Genomic DNA, 18,060 nt, shown 5'->3' on the forward strand with positions numbered 1-18,060 from the left:
CTCGACAAAGTCGACCTGATATAGTATTTTTTTATTTGTTTTATTAAGTAAATATATGTGTTTGACAGGGAATCTGTGCGCACACAGGAATATATATTAATTTATTTTTAAAAACAAGCACCCCAGAAACAAGGGCACTTTCTCTCGAGGAAGTGTATAACCACTTACATGACTCAGCCGAATGCAGGAGCACTGTCTTCTTCATGAGCGTTTGAGAGTGTGCGGTTAAAAACTAGCCTAGAGCTGCTGTTAAAACTAAGCTCAGAATCCATTAGAGAGAGAAAATATCAGGATCGATCCAGATCCATTGTAGGCCTATTGATCAATGTATCGTCCCAGCCCTAGTAATTATTCAAAATAAGTACCTACTCAAGATTTTGGACGTAGCTGAGAACGGAAGTGAACGAGTACAGAAGATGGTTGAAGTTCATTACTCCTGTCTTGTGTGCTTCATTGTTTTATAACTCCTGACAGATACCACATTGGCGATTGTACTTTTGCAACCAGGTTGGTGACCTATTCAAAACCCCAAATTCCAGTTGTTGGATGTTAGTCAGCGAACGTTTCGTTGTCCTGCTTCTCCTGTGTCAGTCTTTCAGTGCATTGTTGCTGAGTCAACTGAGTTGGATGTGCTAAAAACGTTATATACCTTGTAAAGCTGGATGAAACTGTCACACCTGTGCTGCTAAACTTTGCCTGTCTACCACTCTTTGTTCGTTGTGTTGTGTCAGAGGAATTAAATCGCTTGTACACAGTTGGGGTGATAGAACACATCGACACCTCTGCATGGGTGTCACCAATTGCAGATACACAGAAAAAATTTGAATGTGCGTTGACCTCAGAGAGCCAAATAAAGCAGTGATTGTGGACTCTTTTCCATTACCACACATGGATGGAATACTCTTTGCTCTAAAGGGTTCTGTTTTCACTACCATCGACCTGACTAGCAAGTGCCGCTGCATGTAGACAGTCGTGACCTCACAGCCTTTATTACTCACAACAGACTGTTCTGTTTTTGTCGTGTTCCTTATGGCTTGGCTTCAGTAACTGCGGCATTTCAGAAGATGATGACCATCATCCTGGCTAGCTTGTCAGGGGTGTATAATTAGCTGGACAACATTATCATCCACGGACGTGACATGTCTTCATATGACAAAGCACTTCAACAACTTACAATGACTAGAATCTTCTGGCCTGCAGCTTAAAGGTGCTGTAGAACGTCTTTTTAAAAGATGTAATATAAGTCTAAGGTGTCCCCTGAATGTGTCTGTGAAATTTCAGCTCAAAATACCCCATAGATTTTTTTTTAATTTTTTTTTTTAACTGCCTGTTTGGGGCATCATTAAATATGCGCCGATTCAGGCTGCACGGCCCCTTTAAATCTCGTGCTCTCTGCCCCCGGAGCTCGTGCTTGCCTTAAACAGCATAAACAAAGTTCACACAGCTAATATAACCCTCAAAATGGATCTTTACAAAGTGTTCATCATGCAGCATGTCTAATCGCGTAAGTATGGTATTTATTTGGATGTTTACATTTGATCCTGAATGAGTTTGAGGCTGTGCTCTGTGGCTAACTGCTAATGCTACACTGTTGGAGAGATTTATAAAGAATGAAGTTGTGTTTATGCATTATACAGACTGCAAGTGTTTAAAAAATGAAAATAACGACAGTCTTGTCTCTGTGAATACAGTAAGAAATGATGGTAACTTTAACCACATTTAACAGTACATTAGCAACATGCTAACGAAACATTTAGAAAGACAATTTACAAATATCACTAAAAATATCATGATATCATGGATCATGTCAGTTATTATTGCTCCATCTGCCATTTTTCGCTATTGTTCTTGCTTGCTTACCTAGTCTGATGATTCTGCTGTGCACAGATCCAGACGTTAATACTCGCTGCCCTTGTGTAATGCCTTGAACATGAGCTGGCATATGCAAATATTGGGGGCGTACATATTAATGATCCCGACTGTTACGTAACAGTCGGTGTTGTGTTGAGATTCGCCTGTTCTTCGGAGGTCTTTTAAACAAATGAGATTTATATAAGAAGGAGGAAACAATGGAGTTTGAGACTCACTGTATGTCATTTCCATGTACTGAACTCTTGTTATTTAACTATGCCGAGGTAAATTCAATTTTTAATTCTAGGGCACCTTTAATAAAGACGAGTGTCACATCCGGCAAACCAGCCTGCTGTTCTTAGGTCATACTGTTTTAGTGGAGGGTCTTCATCCTGATGAATCACGTGTACAGGTGATACACAATGCCCCTGCACCTTCTGATGCATCTACTTTGTGCTCCTTACTTGGACTTATGTTGTGGTACAGTAAGTTTATTCCTGATTTGTAGCTCCAGTGCTCGCATGCCTACAAGGTCCTAATGGATTCATCTGATCAAAAGAGGCTGAACAATGTTTGACTGAAGTAAAACGACTGCTAGTAAAACAGCCCTGCTTTGGAATTATTTGGCTGTAAACTATGACTGGAACTGTCTATTAAGGAAAACTTCGTCTTCCGAGTCTCATTTGCTCACACTGTCACTACGGACTCTGTGTTTTCGTTTCTGTAATCAGTCTTCAGCCGCCATGACAATCCATTGAATATAATACATAACTGATAACGGTGTTCAACTGTGTGCTCAAACACACTGTCCAAATGGACATCCAGCAACATCAGCCATGGAAACCAGTGGTAACTGACTTCTTGCATGTGTACCGTGCCACTCCACATGCTGCAACCGGCACTTCACACTTTCAGGTCCTCAGTGGCAGGCAAATGCTCACAAGGTTGTCTATTTTGCCATCTGCTCCGGTGCAGCCACCCACTGACATGAATGTTCACTGAAGGGTTACGCGGCTGCAACACTTTTTTCAAAATTTTCACTCAAAATTGTTACATAATTTGCCAAAAATATTTCAGGTAAAAACAAACAGCATGGAGAATCATTATAGCACACTGTCATTTCTACTTTATTTCTAAGCTGACTAAAAATCTGCCCACAGATGAAAAGTATGCTCTATAAGTTGTGCTGAAACAAAAAGTTATCGTGGAAACGCGTCTGCTGATGTTTGCTAAGAAAATCTTAAATTTAACCAGTATACTGTATAGTTTAAAGGGGTCCTTGATTATGATTTCACTTTTAAACTTTAGTTAGTATGTAATGTTGCTGTTTGACCATAAACAACATCTGCAAAATTACGACACTCAAAGTTCAATGCAAAGGGAGATATTTTCTTTTATAAAAATCGCTTTTTAAAGACTATACAACAAACGGCTGGTAGGGACTACATGCAGCAAGCTTCTTCCCGGGTTGGTGACATCACAAACCCCAAAATTTACATAAACCCTGCCCCCGGTAACAAGCAACAAAGGGGGCGAGGCCATGTTGGGCTTTTTTAGAGAAGAGAAAGAGTTGTTGTGGTAGAGTGTTGTTGCCATGCTGTCATTTTATGCCGGACTGCTTCACAAGCGAGGGTCAATTCAATGCTGGATTTGCACAAAAGATTAACATGACGCACGTGCTAGTCGATGAGTTGAATCAACTCCACAGCAACTACATAAATTTATCCACTAACCATTCAGAAACGTTTTTGTTGAGCAACTGAAGCGCAAGCTGTTAAAGCTCCACCCACTTCTGGAAAGGAAACACAAAAACGGCATGTTTTTGCTCACAACAGAATAGGGGCAAATTTGGCAAGCTATAATAAATTATCTGTGGGATATTTTTGAGCTGAAACTTCACATACGGAACTTAGGCAGCAAGACACTGAGAATAAAGCAAAAAATGGGAGAAATTACAAAAAGACCCTCCACCACCTGTAAAAATGTAAATTGCAATGCTAATTAAGTGCATATAATGTGCATTTGTGAAACTTTTTCAAGAACTGTGCTGCATGTTTTTAGTAAAAAGACAAGTGATCTAAATGTGCTTGCTGTGTAATTTACTAAATTTTCTAAATGTGCTTGCTGTGTAAAATACTAAAAGTATTTGCTGTGTAATTCCAGTGAGCATAATCACAAGGTCAGAGTAAAACAAAATAATTAGATGTTTGGAGAGTCCTCAACCAGCCTCTTCATGGGAGCCAAAGGTAATATAGTAATAGCAAGTGAAATAAGCCTTTTGAATGAAAAACAGGTAGCTGAAACTGAAAAAAAGGCAGGGAAAGGCTTTACTCACAGATAAAGCACAGCATGGTCAAAACAGCTATGGATGAAAAGCTCACATCATTTCAAGACATGACCCCTGATCCACATAAATAAAGCTGTAACACAGTAATGGTGTCTACCTGAGTAGGTCTATGCATTAGGGTAGCACAATACCTAATGCCTTAAGAGGAACTTCTAAGAATACAAGAGAAGCATATTCTGTCTTTATGTAGGGTCAAACAGGAGACATATTCATTTTGACAGGTATTCGAGTGAATGTGGCTGATAAGAATGGCATTCGTGTTCAGCTTTCATTCTCCACAAACCTGCAAAAATCAGCAGTTTCTTGGCTTCAGAAAAGAGACCTGAAATCAGCAGGCAACCAAAGAAATAGTAACTGTCATAAAAAGCCTCCCCATAGAAAACCAGCTCCTGCTTACTGCGAATTAAAGTCTTTATTACATATTTTTTTGGAGCTTTCTTTATATTCCTCATATAGGGTCACTGTAACCAAACACAGAATATTGAATAAGTTTGTGTTGGATGTAAGGTTGTACCAAATTATTGGGAAAAAAAATTGACAGTGACAGTGTTATTGCATTATGATGAATTATATTCAACAGAAAAATGTAATTTAAGAAACAAGGTGTTATATGGAACTTGAATGTTTTAGGTTGAACAGTGCTGTAGAGTTATGTTAGTCCAGCACTTTTTCGTAAGTGTTTTGTGCTATGCTATGTTAATATTATAATCTTATATTATTGTCATTATTATTAATTATTATAAACATATAAACTACCATTTAAAAGATTGGCATTGGTAAGGTTTTTTTACTGCTTACCAAAGTAGTGGCGGCTCGTGGGTTTTTTATAGTGCTCTGGGGATCCCCTGCCGATTATTATTATTAGCCTATTATTAGCTTAAAGTCCCCGTGAACCAGAAGTTGCAAACGACTTTTCTCTTGGGTTGTGACGTATTTCCAAGTGAAACGGAATATTGAATAGAGGGCAGGGTTTTACTTTAGTGCTCCTCCTCTCCATCTCTCGCTCATAGCAGACTAATGGTTGGAGGGGAGTGGTTTAAGCGTTTTCAACACATGTCGTCAAACTGACGTCATCAGGGAAGGAATGCCATTCCAGACCGGAAGCAACTTTTCAGATTTTGTTTAAAGATTACCACGACAAACATTTTTTTTCTGTGTATTAGCAGTTCAAAACGAATATCACGTTATTCACAAAATGTACGTCTCTCTACGATGATTGGTTGATATACCAAGGGAGGCTAGCCTCCTCTATCTTTTCTCAACTCTCCTAAGCACTGAATGTAAAACACTCGATGGTGATTTGCTAATTTTTTACAAACTGAGGCACAAGTTGAGCTCGGCTTATGTGCCTCCCCAAAGTCCCTTTCAAGAAAAGTCTGTTCACTCGGCGACCATATTTGCGACACCTCTGGCAGCTATTTCGGGCATCCAAGACCAAGTCATATCTATTTCAATGGGGCAATCCTGAAATTTCAAAAACTGCTTGGCAAACTCCCAATTCAATTACATATTTCAAATCAGCAACAACATCTGACATGAACTGTCCCATAAATGTTGTTTCTTATGCTTAAATAACATTAAAAAAGCCTATTTTTCAGGCTGGCCGAGCCATTGCACATGTGCAGTCTAAAGCCAGGGACACACCAAGCCGACGGTCGGCCGTCGGGCAGTTTTTGTTCGTCGGCCGACTAAGTTTTCTCAGTGTGTTCCGCGCCGTCGGCTGAAGTTGGTCCTCGTCGGCTTTTTTCCGGCCGATTCAACATGTTGGCTGCGTCCAAAAACTGGAAAATGCTGCCTTCCGAGGACACATTTCAAGGTAGGAAGGCATCAAGGCACGTCCGAATCCAATGTTAGCTTCACTTCCTCTCTCATGAGATACCTTCCTCAGATCGATTTTTGAAGGAAGCATAGATGTATGCTTAGCTGCCTTTGATATCCCACAATCCTGTGCTTTCCATTCTGTGACAGTTGAGCTAGAAAAATAAAGATGGCGTCCGAAAGTTGCGTTTGCTGCTCAGTTTGTGTATAAATGTACGATTTTGATCAACATATTTCAATTTTGATATCCTTTCTATAGAGAAATTACTACTGTAGTAATTAAATATTTGTTTAGTTCTCACCAAAGCTCGCGCTATATTGCTGTAGATCATTAAACTGTTACGCTGCCTCAGAAGTCTGTCCGAAATCAATTTCGTGAGGTAACGTTACCTTCATGCACAAATGCTGCCGTACAAGTCATTCTCTTATAAGATAGCGAGGCAGCAAGACAGCTACCTAGGTTTTCGGACGCAGCCGTTGAATCGCCGTCGGTCCGTCGGGCCATCTGATCATTCTGATTGGCTGTTCAGCTACTGCCACCTGCTGGTACGGAAAGGCATTTCATCTTACGCAGGCGCAGAATGGACGTGCAACTTGGCCGTCGGCTGTCGAGCGTTGGTTTGGTGTGTCAGGGCAACTTTGGACCCAGATGTAAGGCAACCCCGAAGTCTGCTTTCGTCGCCACTAGTTCGTCGGCGTCGGCTTGGTGTGTTCCTGTCTTTATGCGCGAGTCTCAGTTTTCTATGGGAACCGGAGCTTCTAACGGCAGCTGAGGTGAGGCAGTGACTTTATCAATCAGCGATTGGCTCTTTTACTTAGAAGGCGTATTCCGCCATATTGCATGTTGCAATTTCTCCCATTCATAACTAATAGGAGTGAACCGTCTTTCTTTATCTATAGTCCTTGCCCTGCATGATGTGCATACTATCCACCCTAAACAGTATTGAATATTACTAATGTCACATACTATTTAGGGCGGATAGAATGCACATTGAGACGCAGGCTTGGCCTCCCCCTCCCCTTCTCTATCCCTTGCAGTTGTAATGACATCGGCAGATTCGGCAGGTTCCTGAAAGAACAGCGGGGCTTTCGATTTACATATTCTGGTGTTACACCGAAATTACTAATAAAAATACACATTCTGAGACATGAAATGAAACAAATAAATGGGAATTTTATTAACGTTAAATCATCCTTTCTCTAAATTCTCCTCAAAATTTTGGGTAGGCTGTGCCCTTTCCTCCCCTGACAAGCCGCCACTGGCATTTGATCACAAGTATATTAAAAACCATAATACTATTATTAATATTACTATATAATGTCTTTTCTATTTGAATATATTTTAAAATGTAATTTATTCCTGTGATGGTAGCTGAATTTTCAGCATCATTTCTCCAGTCAGTGTCACATAATCCTTCAGAAATCAATATGCTGATTTGGTCAAGATAACCAGGACTCATCAGGACTATCAGGACTCATTTTGTTGATGCATGTTAATGATAAAGACTCCAGCTCTGAAGCTGTCTTTTTTACATTTTAAATTTTTTTTAACTACTTTTGTCACTAAGGAAATTTTGTATGATTCTTCAGTAATGCTTTTTTGCTATTGTATCTTTGACTTTAAGCCATTAACCAGCAATATATTTATATTATATATACTTTACTACAGTAATTATGGGCCAAATTATGTATAATGTATAACTTTTTCTTGTTTGATTGTCGAAGAGCTTGAGCAAAATATTGTTTGTATGGCTAGCCTACCTCTTCAGCAAATGCGACTACTGTTTGCGAGCACCTTTTCCGTCCACTGACATTTATGGCCATGGCTTCTATAAGGGACCAATCTTTTGAACATATCTTTGCTCTGCAATATGGACAGTCATTTGTTACACACAAATAGTTTCAATTGGTAACAGCGGACACAGACTGGATGACACACCTGGCAGTGGATCAGGCTGATGAACACTCATTTGGCTATGAGCCGGAGTGGACTTTTTCCTCTGACTGATGAAAACATGCTCATCTATTCTCATCAGTGCCCCAATGAGCTCCCAATATTCTTTTGACTGAGCATTGTCATGGTGACAGACCTTTAGCAGCCAATGGCTTTCAGTGGGGTACGCAGACATCATTCATAATCAGATTATTCCCATTAGTCAAACTCGTTTGCACCAAAATTGGAAAAGCTAGCTGAAATTAAGTAAACAAACAAAACACACACACACCCAAACAGGACAGCATATAAAATATATGAGATGTGAATAGACAAACAAATCCTTTTTGATATCACATGAAAAGCACAGAATTGACAGTGCTTGTAAAATATTTTCACAGTCTGATTACGCAGACTCAAAATATGACACATACATCTAGTATCACCGCCGCCATGGCGCAGTCGTGGAGCACATAATCTTGGTCGTGCTGTGAGGAGAGAGCCGTATCATCTCACAGGTCCTCTGCATTACACCAAGGAGGTTTATCTCCTCCTAAAGATGATGAGAAGAGTATTCTGGGAGCCCAACTGGGACATGACAGTCAACCATATGAGGCTTCTCTGTGTGAACAGGTCCATAAATAATGCATATCCTAAGACATCTGAGGAAATGTGCCTCTAATCCAGCGCGAATGAACAGAGACTCTTTAATACAGCAGAAAATATGTTTTATTTCAAAGTTCACATGCATGTTTAAATTCAAACATATAAGCATGTTGTGTAAGAGCGTTGACATGAGTATGCCTGCTTTTGGGTGCTTTTTTAGCTTGTTTTTCTCAACTGCAAGCCCCAGGATACTGTGTCTTCCAGATACTTTACAGCACATGCTGTGTAAGATTGAAAATAAACCCCATTGGCTGCTTGAAAGTGTTAAAATGTGGATCCACCGCTGTGGACGGCTGTTTCGCGAGTCACAGATCTGCGCAGGCAGTCTCTAGCCCTGCAGCACTAACAGATTGTGGATGTAATTTAGTAACAAAGGGGACTTATAGATTTGTGAATCACACAGAGTGACAGCCGCTTGCTCTGAGTTTGGCTGGTGCTCTATTTTAATGCATATTATTTACATAAATTCCCTCCTCTTTTTGCAATGTTTGGCTTTGTGCCACTCACTGCATTAATCATTGATCTTGAAAGTTATGGAAAAGCCCAAGCTTTATGTTACTCTTCAGTGGAACTATAAAACTGCTAAGGCCCTGTCCCTGGATGCTACTCCATATCCATGACGAATTATTTGAGTCTATGTGGTGGAAAAATAGCTCCAAGCTACAGTATCTGAGTGCTAAAAAATCCAGCCAAAGCAGGTTAAGAGGGGTTTCATCAAAGCAAATAGGTGCAAAAAACATTAGCTGTGACAATCAAATGATTGAGCCAATCAAATGATTTACCTGTTGCGGTAGTGTGGCAGTTAATGAATACCCAGGATTAAATGTTAACCCCGGGTAAAGTATGAGCAGTGTGAAACGTGAAGCAAGACAACCCAGGATTTCAAGTGTTTTCAAGGATTTTCAAGGATTTCAACCCAACTATTTCAAGTGTGAAAAGCCCTGTAGAGAAAGATGACTGCTGGTTTCTTTTAGTTTTTGTTTTCCGAATTTGTGCCATTTCTTGATCCCATTAATTTTTTTCTGTCTCCTCCCTCACTGTCCCATGTCTAAAAATTGGAAGATAGTATAACATATGGGCTAGCTGTTTTGATAATTGCTATTTAACAAACAAACAAACATATTTCCATTTCATCAAACTGATCAGTGTCTTCTTTGGTAAAGATAAATGCCATATGAAGGTTAATTGAAAGTAATTTTCAAGGTCTTAGATCTTTAAATTTTAAAGGACAAAAATGTGCCAAATTCATCCATTCTAATTTTAGACACCTGTTGCAAATAGGCTTGTTTGCAATTATTGACTAATCATCTGATTGTGGTTATTCGAGTAGCAGTTATTGAGATAATGACGATAATTGTGCAGTTTAAATTTCATATTTGCTATCCAATTAAGGGAAATAATATTGCAGTTATATAATATTATATTATAAATTAACTATAAACAAATTAAATAAATATTATTCACTTTCATAGAATTGAAGTAAATTATACTCATCTTTTTACAAACCCGATTCCAAAAAAGTTGGGACACTGTACAAATTGTGAATAAAAACAGAATGCAATGATGTGGAAGTTTCAAATTTCAATATTTTATTCAGAATACAACATAGATGACATATCAAATGTTTAAACTGAGAAAATGTATCACTTTAAGGGAAAAATAAGTTGATTTTAAATTTCATGGCATCAACACATCTCAAAAAAGTTGGGACAAGGCCATGTTTACCACTGTGTGGCATCCCCTCTTCTTTTTATAACAGTCTGCAAACGTCTGAGGACTGAGGAGACAAGTTGCTCAAGTTTAGGAATAGGAATGTTGTCCCATTCTTGTCTAATACAGGCTTCTAGTTGCTCAACTGTCTTAGGTCTTCTTTGTCGCATCTTCCTCTTTATGATGCGCCAAATCTTTTCTATGGGTGAAAGATCTGGACTGCAGGCTGGCCATTTCAGTACCCGGATCCTTCTTCTACGCAGCCATGATGTTGTAATTGATGCAGTATGTGGTCTGGCATTGTCATATTGGAAAATGCAAGGTCTTCCCTGAAAGAGACGATGTCTGGATGGGAGCATATGTTGTTCTAGAACTTGGATATACCTTTCAGCATTGATGGTGCCTTTCCAGATGTGTAAGCTGCCCATGCCACATGCACTCATGCAACCCCATACCATCAGAGATGCAGGCTTCTGAACTGAGGGTTGTCCTTGTCCTCTTTAGTCCGGATTACATGGTGTCCCAGTTTTCCAAAAAGAACTTCAAATTTTAATTCGTCTGACCACAGAACAGTTTTCCACTTTGCCACAGTCCATTTTAAATGAGCCTTGGCCCAGAGAAAACGCCTGCGCTTCTGGATCATGTTTAGATATGGCTTCTTTTTTGACCTATAGAGTTTTAGCCAGCAACGGCGAATGGCACGGTGGATTGTGTTCACCGACAATGTTTTCTGGAAGTATTCCTGAGCCCATGTTGTGATTTCCATTACAGTAGCATTCCTGTATGTGATGCAGTGCCGTCTAAGGGCCGAAGATCACGGGCATCCAGTATGGTTTTCCGACCTTGAGATTGTTCCAGATTCTCTGAATCTTTGGATGATATTATGCACTGTAGATGATGATAACTTCAAACTCTTTGCAATTTTTCTCTGAGAAACTCCTATCTGATATTGCTCCACTATTTTTCGCCGCAGCATTGGGGGAATTGGTGATCCTCTGCCCATCTTGACTTCTGAGAGACACTGCCACTCTGAGAGGCTCTTTTTATACCCAATCATGTTGCCAATTGACCTAATATATTGCAAATTGGTCCTCTAGCTGTTCCTTATATGTACATTTAACTTTTCCGGCCTCTTATTGCTACCTGTCCCAACTTTTTTTCTCATGAAATCCAAAATGAGCCAATATTTGGCATGACATTTCAAAATGTCTCACTTTCAACATTTGATATGTTATCTATATTCTATTGTGAATAAAAGATAAGTTTATGAGATTTGTAAATTATTGCATTCCTTTTTTATTCACAATTTGTACAGTGTCCCAACTTTTTTGGAATCAGGTTTGTATTACAAATTTTATTATATATACGTTTTAGAGGAAATGAACAAAACATAACAAAACAGAAAAACAAACATGAACAAAACAGAAAAAAGTTGTCATTCGTTAATTGTAAAATAAAAAATAACTTGTATGACAATTAATCGTCAGTACAAAATTCATAATCATGACAGGCTTAGTTGCAAAAGCATTAATAATTTTAATGATATTAAGGTGGTATGATATGATAATGATAATAACTGCACATTGAGTTACCACTTACAAACAAAATTGCAATTATCACAGATGTGACCGAATTAGAGAATTTTACAACAACAACAACAAAAAAAATAAGAAAACAAAACATACATCACATAGTGACTGATCTGATGTTATTTTTGTTGAACCTGATGCAAAAAAAAATTCTCTTTTTTTAACATAGGCTTTTTATGCCTTCAGTCAATAGGGAAGTGAAGAGAGGAGGATATGACAGACCAGATCCAATCCTGCATCCTTAGAAACCTGCAGCTCCAAAGTGGATATAGCAGCTCTGACAAGAGTTCCCTCTTTTAAGTAAGATTTTCTGTTACTAAAAGTGAGTTTTTGAGGATTAGTTCACCCAAAAATCTTTGACACAGTTGAGCTCAGTCAAGAGTTTTCTGCCATCTATGAATACAAGGACTTGCCCTTCATTGAGTTTTAATACATATGTGACTTTTACTTTTACACTCCAATCTAGAAACAATACATATACTATTATGCCATTAGACCAATATAGATTTATTTGCAATAACAACTAGTGGTTTTACCATTTATATCATGAAAAGGAAAAACAGCAGCCTTCAGAAATGTCCATTTTACCCCATTTCAAAAGGGAACTTGCAGGTTTATTAGAGTTGGTGGCCTGTGATTGCCTTTTAATGAGAGAATGACTGGGAGCGAGAGATAAGGAAAGTTCAGACTAAGAGGTCCTTCGTGGGATTAGAATAATCATCAAAACTGCCATGTCTTTAAAAAATCCACAATAGAACATGGCAGCCCAGCACACTTTCCCCTCTCTGCAGCCTATTTGCATTCCAGTGCAATGGTCCAGTGGATGCTCGTGAATATAGAATTTGTTCTCTTGTTAAAGACCCACCAGGCCATAGATTGAGGCAGGAAAATGAAAACTGTGCCTGCAAAGGAAAGAAACTTTAAATGTCACAGTTGTGTGATAAGATTAATTATCTGTTTAGTTGTGTAGGGAGTATTTAATTCACCTTTATTTAGCTGATTTAGTTGGCCTTTTGTAGAATGTTGTCTCAGAAATATAAAAGACTGCCAGATGACCATTATATTAGCAAAGATTTCCTATTTATTGGGCAATACACCATTTTCCAGGCGACATACATTGTTGAAGTGTATTGGAAATAAACCCTTTCAGAGGAAAACTGCTTTTTTCGAAAGAAATTTTACTCTGAAATGGTCATCAAGCTCAGTTGAAAAGTAATACAACACTACAATCTGACAGGAGCTCTTTACTTTTCAGGTAAAATGACAAAAGGCAAGTTCTGTCTCTTTCCAATTGATTTATTTTTCACATTACCATTTGCTGATGGCAATCACACCTTTAAAGGACAGGTGCACTTCTGCCAGTTAAGAAAAGCAGGTCTGAACATGTCGACTGAGATATTGATCCCATGAGCGGGTTTGTGTAGTTCAAGAGCAGCCAATGGCAGTGACCTCAACATGTAGTTGCTTTTCATTGCTCATGTTTCATTTTTTGAAAGCTCGTGCTTTCAAGCGATTTTCAGAAAACAAGAAGTGGAAAAGCTTGTTCTGGTGTTTTATATGTGCTACTCAGAACCTCGGAGGACATTGGGTTTTTGCTTGTTGGGGAATGGAATCTTTTTTAGGACTCTAGTCATTCAGTCATTGGACCACAGTTTATTTGCAACCAATGACAAAATGTTAAAGTTAACATATAGTCATTAAATCAATTGAAATGATTATTCAGCCATAATTTTTCCATTGCACATTTCTGCAGAACCACAGAAATTCATCTCAGATAATTCGGAGGTCTTTTGGAGCACATCTTGGTGACAAGCCCAACCTTCAGTGAGAAAGGATTATGTTTCTCTGCCGTAAAGCATTCTGACATTCAGAATGATATTAAACTTCAATGGACTCAGATCAAGGTTCACCGATCATTCTTTCAGGCGCTGAATCCATTATTCAAGGTTAGAGATGCTGTTTACTGAAATGAAAATGGGCTGCATCTATTATACATTCACATTACACTCAAAGCACAAGTGGTGCTTTCTGTTTGTTAGAAGTAATGTGCGATTTGACAATACAAAGATGCTACCAGGAAATTGCATATGTGCACTGCATTTACATCACTCGCAAGATGCTAATTATAAAACATTACACAAGTGATCACCAGCCATCTATACATACACAACTTAAGTAAACTGCTCAGAACTTATTGCTTTCCTCTGTATGAAGATGGATAGTTAACCCTAAAATTAAAATAACGTCATCATTTATAGAAACATACCAATCCAATGCACTCGAGAATTAAAATAAAAGTATAAAAAGCACTTATTTAGTAATGGCTTAGACAATTAAAATCCACACCCTGATGAAGGCTCATTAGCCCCATCGCGTCGGTGTGCTATTATGTCAACTGATTTTAATTGTCTAAGCCATGGCTAAATAAAGGCTTTTTATATGTTTACTTAATTCTTGAGTGCCTTGGATTGTTATGTTTCTATGAGTTGAACTATCCCAAAGAGCACCGGGATACGGATCCTACACCCTGCGCAGCACTCTTTTGCATTCGTTGTTTTATAAACGTCATCATTTAATTACCCTCTTGCTGTTGCAAACCTGTATGATGCTATTTGTTTCTGTGGAACATAAAGAGGACTGTTACACAGTTCTTGCTATATGACTAGGCTTTTTAACTCTACACCCAAACAAGCTAATCAAGGTGTTCAGAATGCATTGCAAATTACAGAAAGGTGGGTTGAATTGGGTTTAGTACTAAAGTCGGCAGGACACTGGCACTCCTGGACTGGAGTTGAAGAGCTCTGCCATACAATGTCAGTTCATAGTGACAACTACAAAAATCAACATTAAAAGTGGACCACGCGAGTTATGCACTTGATAAGTCTTCTGAAGGTATGTGATAGATTTGAATTGTGGCAGTATGGAATAAAAGACGCAAAGCCTTTTATGTGTGTGAATATAAGATGTGGTACATTTGCCGGAAAAGATAAGCCAGCAATTTTACTACAATTTAAAGTCACTATGAAAGTGGTGACAGATCTTTTCTTCCGTATTGTGACACATACAAATACAATGTATTATCGAAAAAGGAAAAAATGTAGGGCAGAGACTTTAGTTGTCGACTGGATTTTGAGATGTGGCTGTTGTACTTAAAAATTTATGCGAGCTTGGAGAGATGGGGTTGTAGTGGACTTAAAATGATTTAAGATGTCTGGAATATGTCACTAGAGAGAAGACTTGTTTTCACTTGTTTTTATAGGGCCACTGTCCCGCAGAGTTTAGCTCCAACTTGCGTCAAAACACCTGCCTGGAAGTTTCTAGTATATACCTAGTAAGACCTTGCTTAGCTGGCTCATGTGTGTTTAATTGGGGTTGGAGGTGAATTCTGCAGGACAGTGGCCATCCGGGAGCAAAAACAGCGCAAGTTGTATGTAGCAGTTTTATGTTTGGAACTACATGAGGGTGAGTAAACGAGAGAAAAAAGTTTTCATTTTTTGGGTGAAATATCTCTTTAAATTTGTACTTTAGCAGAAGTGCCTCAAACAAACTCTAGCCGTGACAGTCATAATAAACAAAACTGCCTTCAAGTGGGAGGCATATCCAGCTGTTCTTTCCATGTGATGTCCCTATAGTCAGGCTTGTAACAGACTGGAGGTCAGCTGGGACTGTCCTGCTTGGCTGTTCCTGCTCTCCTCTCAACAGTGACAAGCAAGGCTCCAGTGTGACTCTGTAATCCGTTCATCCGTCATCCCGTCTCACTCCATGTGCACCACCATACATCTCTCCGCTCTCTGCGTTACTCATTTAACTTCACCATCCATCTTACACTGGCAACTTTCTATATCTACGCCTAACACGAAAACTGCCAAGCGAGCCTGTCCGATTCACCCACAGTAGATGGAGGGTTGTGCCTTCATTTTAACTTTTGATTCATAGCATATAGCGTTTAGTGATTTCCCTCTCAGAGAGGAAATTTGGATGAGATCAAAGGCTGTGCATTAACTTGGCTGGGATGAAACAGTGAAGGGTGCCTTTGTAGGACAGAAGTGAAATCATGAGCGCATTAGCTCGATTCGTACGCATCACCCGTGGCGGTGCAGGAGAGGAGGCAGGGGATCTATCTCTGTCACTGCACTGATGAGCCCCCGTGATTAACAGGCCTCCGCTCTCCGCACAGACCGCAAAACAGTGGGAGCCACTGATGAGCCAACGTACAAATACAATGCTCTTTTCTCTCTCCCTCGCTTTCTCTTTCTTTCACATGTGTACGTAAGCATGCCTGCTTTTTCTTTTTGGCTCTCACTCCATTGCACCCACTCATGTCTGCCCCCTGAAAAAAAAACAAAAAAAACAATCACACATCTTACAGCAACCTCTTGTCAAAATGCTAAGGATTATGACAGAATTTTTTGACCTTTTAGTGAAAAAACAAAAAAATGTTTAAATGTGTTGAATGAGTTTCCAGGTGGCACCGCAATACGACCGAAAGGGCACTTGCTATTTGTGATTAAAGGGGCAGGGGCTCAAGCCCATCCCCCGCCCCCGTGCACACCACTGCTATGAAGTGTCGAAATGGATGCAAAATCACAATAAAAGTAGCCTATAGTACAAGCCTTCTAGTAAAGTTATTAGGAAAGCCCATTTTGCCCGATAAGAAAAAAAACATGCTTTAGTAAATCAGAATTATGATATCAGTCAAATTTTTAAGTACTACAACATTATGAGATAAAAAGTCAAAATTGTGACATAAAAAGTCACATATTATAATTTTAACATAAAAGTAAAAAAAAGTCATAATTATGCCAAAAATCTCTAGTATTTCATAATTTCACATTTTTAAGCCATAATTATGAATTTCATGTCACAATTATAATTATATAAGTATCCAATCATTTTGATTGTAAAAATACTCATTATATTTAGTGGAAATGGGCTTCCAGATACAATAGGTCTTTATTATAGAAGCACATTCAAATTTGTTGTTATTCATGGAAAATCTGCCCTAGCTCTAATATTTTTGTCTGATTTGTGAACAAACAATTCTTGTGAGTCTGATATTTTTTAATTAAATTTATCCTGTTCACATAAATGATTCGTTTTACTCATTCATGAAACATACTGATCAGAATCTCTAGTCCAACTCACTGACTCAATCCAGTTGGCTAATGCCTCACTGGAGAGGAACATTATCATTAACTTAAATTTTAGTGTATTTCCTCACACAACATCATAGTTTTAATTTTAGAAGACTTCGACTTATAATTTTACAGTGCTTTTGTAAAGTTTCTAACCCTTGTAATTGCATGGAAAAGAGCATAGAGTATGATCTAAAGGGAGATGACTTTCTGTCATGTTTCATGTATGTTTGCTTCTTCAAACCACGTTCATCCAGCCACCATGTACCATGTTGCCCCGAGTCATTCTGTCTCTCGATGATGGGATGATAGTGTCAGATCAGACTCAGATCAAATATTCTGTCCCCTTTGTGATTCATGATTAATATCAATCTCGAAGCAGAGAAGCTTAGGCAGAAGACCAGATGTCACTTAAGATATCCTTTGCTTGTATTTTTCATAGTACATCACTGTGGGTAATATATCTGTGAATGTTTGTGTCTGTATTTTATTGAAAATCTGGAAGTGATGCTGGATGGTCTGAGACCCTCTGCTCAGATAAAAGTGGCTGTGACTCAATTGTGCAGCCAAAAAGATGAGAGATAGATTGATGGGAATTAATACAATTCACAGGGTGGAGTGTATGAGAGAATAGCAAAGAAAGGAAAAGAAAGAGCGTGGGATTGAGGCACAGTGGCAGGTGTCATGGATCCTCTCATGGCGTCTCACACACCCACACTGTGTCTTCATTATGTATGCTGTTCAGGCCCACACAATCACACGCATTACAATGCCACAGTCACAGTGTGAGCAATCAAACAGCTCAGGCTATCGGGAAGCATACTGCTATTTTAGACTGCCTTAAAATTGAGCTTTTCTTTTATACTGGATGCTTTTCAGGTCTTTTTGATGAGATGATGTCAAAGCAGTTATTGCAATATGCAGGGGCCCAGATTATATTTGTACAACAATTAGTTCCAGCGCCTTGAATCTGATTGGTTGAGCAGCATTTCAAGAGTGACTTTTCACTGT

The 18,060-nt window shown here is 38.9% G+C and overlaps 1 long non-coding RNA gene across 1 annotated transcript in view; it reads left to right on the forward strand.

Annotated features, from left to right (window-relative positions):
- Window positions 1-18,060, forward strand: part of LOC125259319 — a 108,582-nt gene that overhangs the window by 1,930 nt on the left and 88,592 nt on the right. The window contains exon 2 of the long non-coding RNA XR_007182774.1: window positions 12,101-12,214. This is a non-coding gene — a long non-coding RNA (uncharacterized LOC125259319). The remainder of the gene's footprint in view (window positions 1-12,100; window positions 12,215-18,060) is intronic.

This window comes from Megalobrama amblycephala, linkage group LG23 (genome assembly GCF_018812025.1).
Source record: "Megalobrama amblycephala isolate DHTTF-2021 linkage group LG23, ASM1881202v1, whole genome shotgun sequence".
In the NCBI taxonomy this organism is placed as follows: domain Eukaryota; kingdom Metazoa; phylum Chordata; class Actinopteri; order Cypriniformes; family Xenocyprididae; genus Megalobrama; species Megalobrama amblycephala.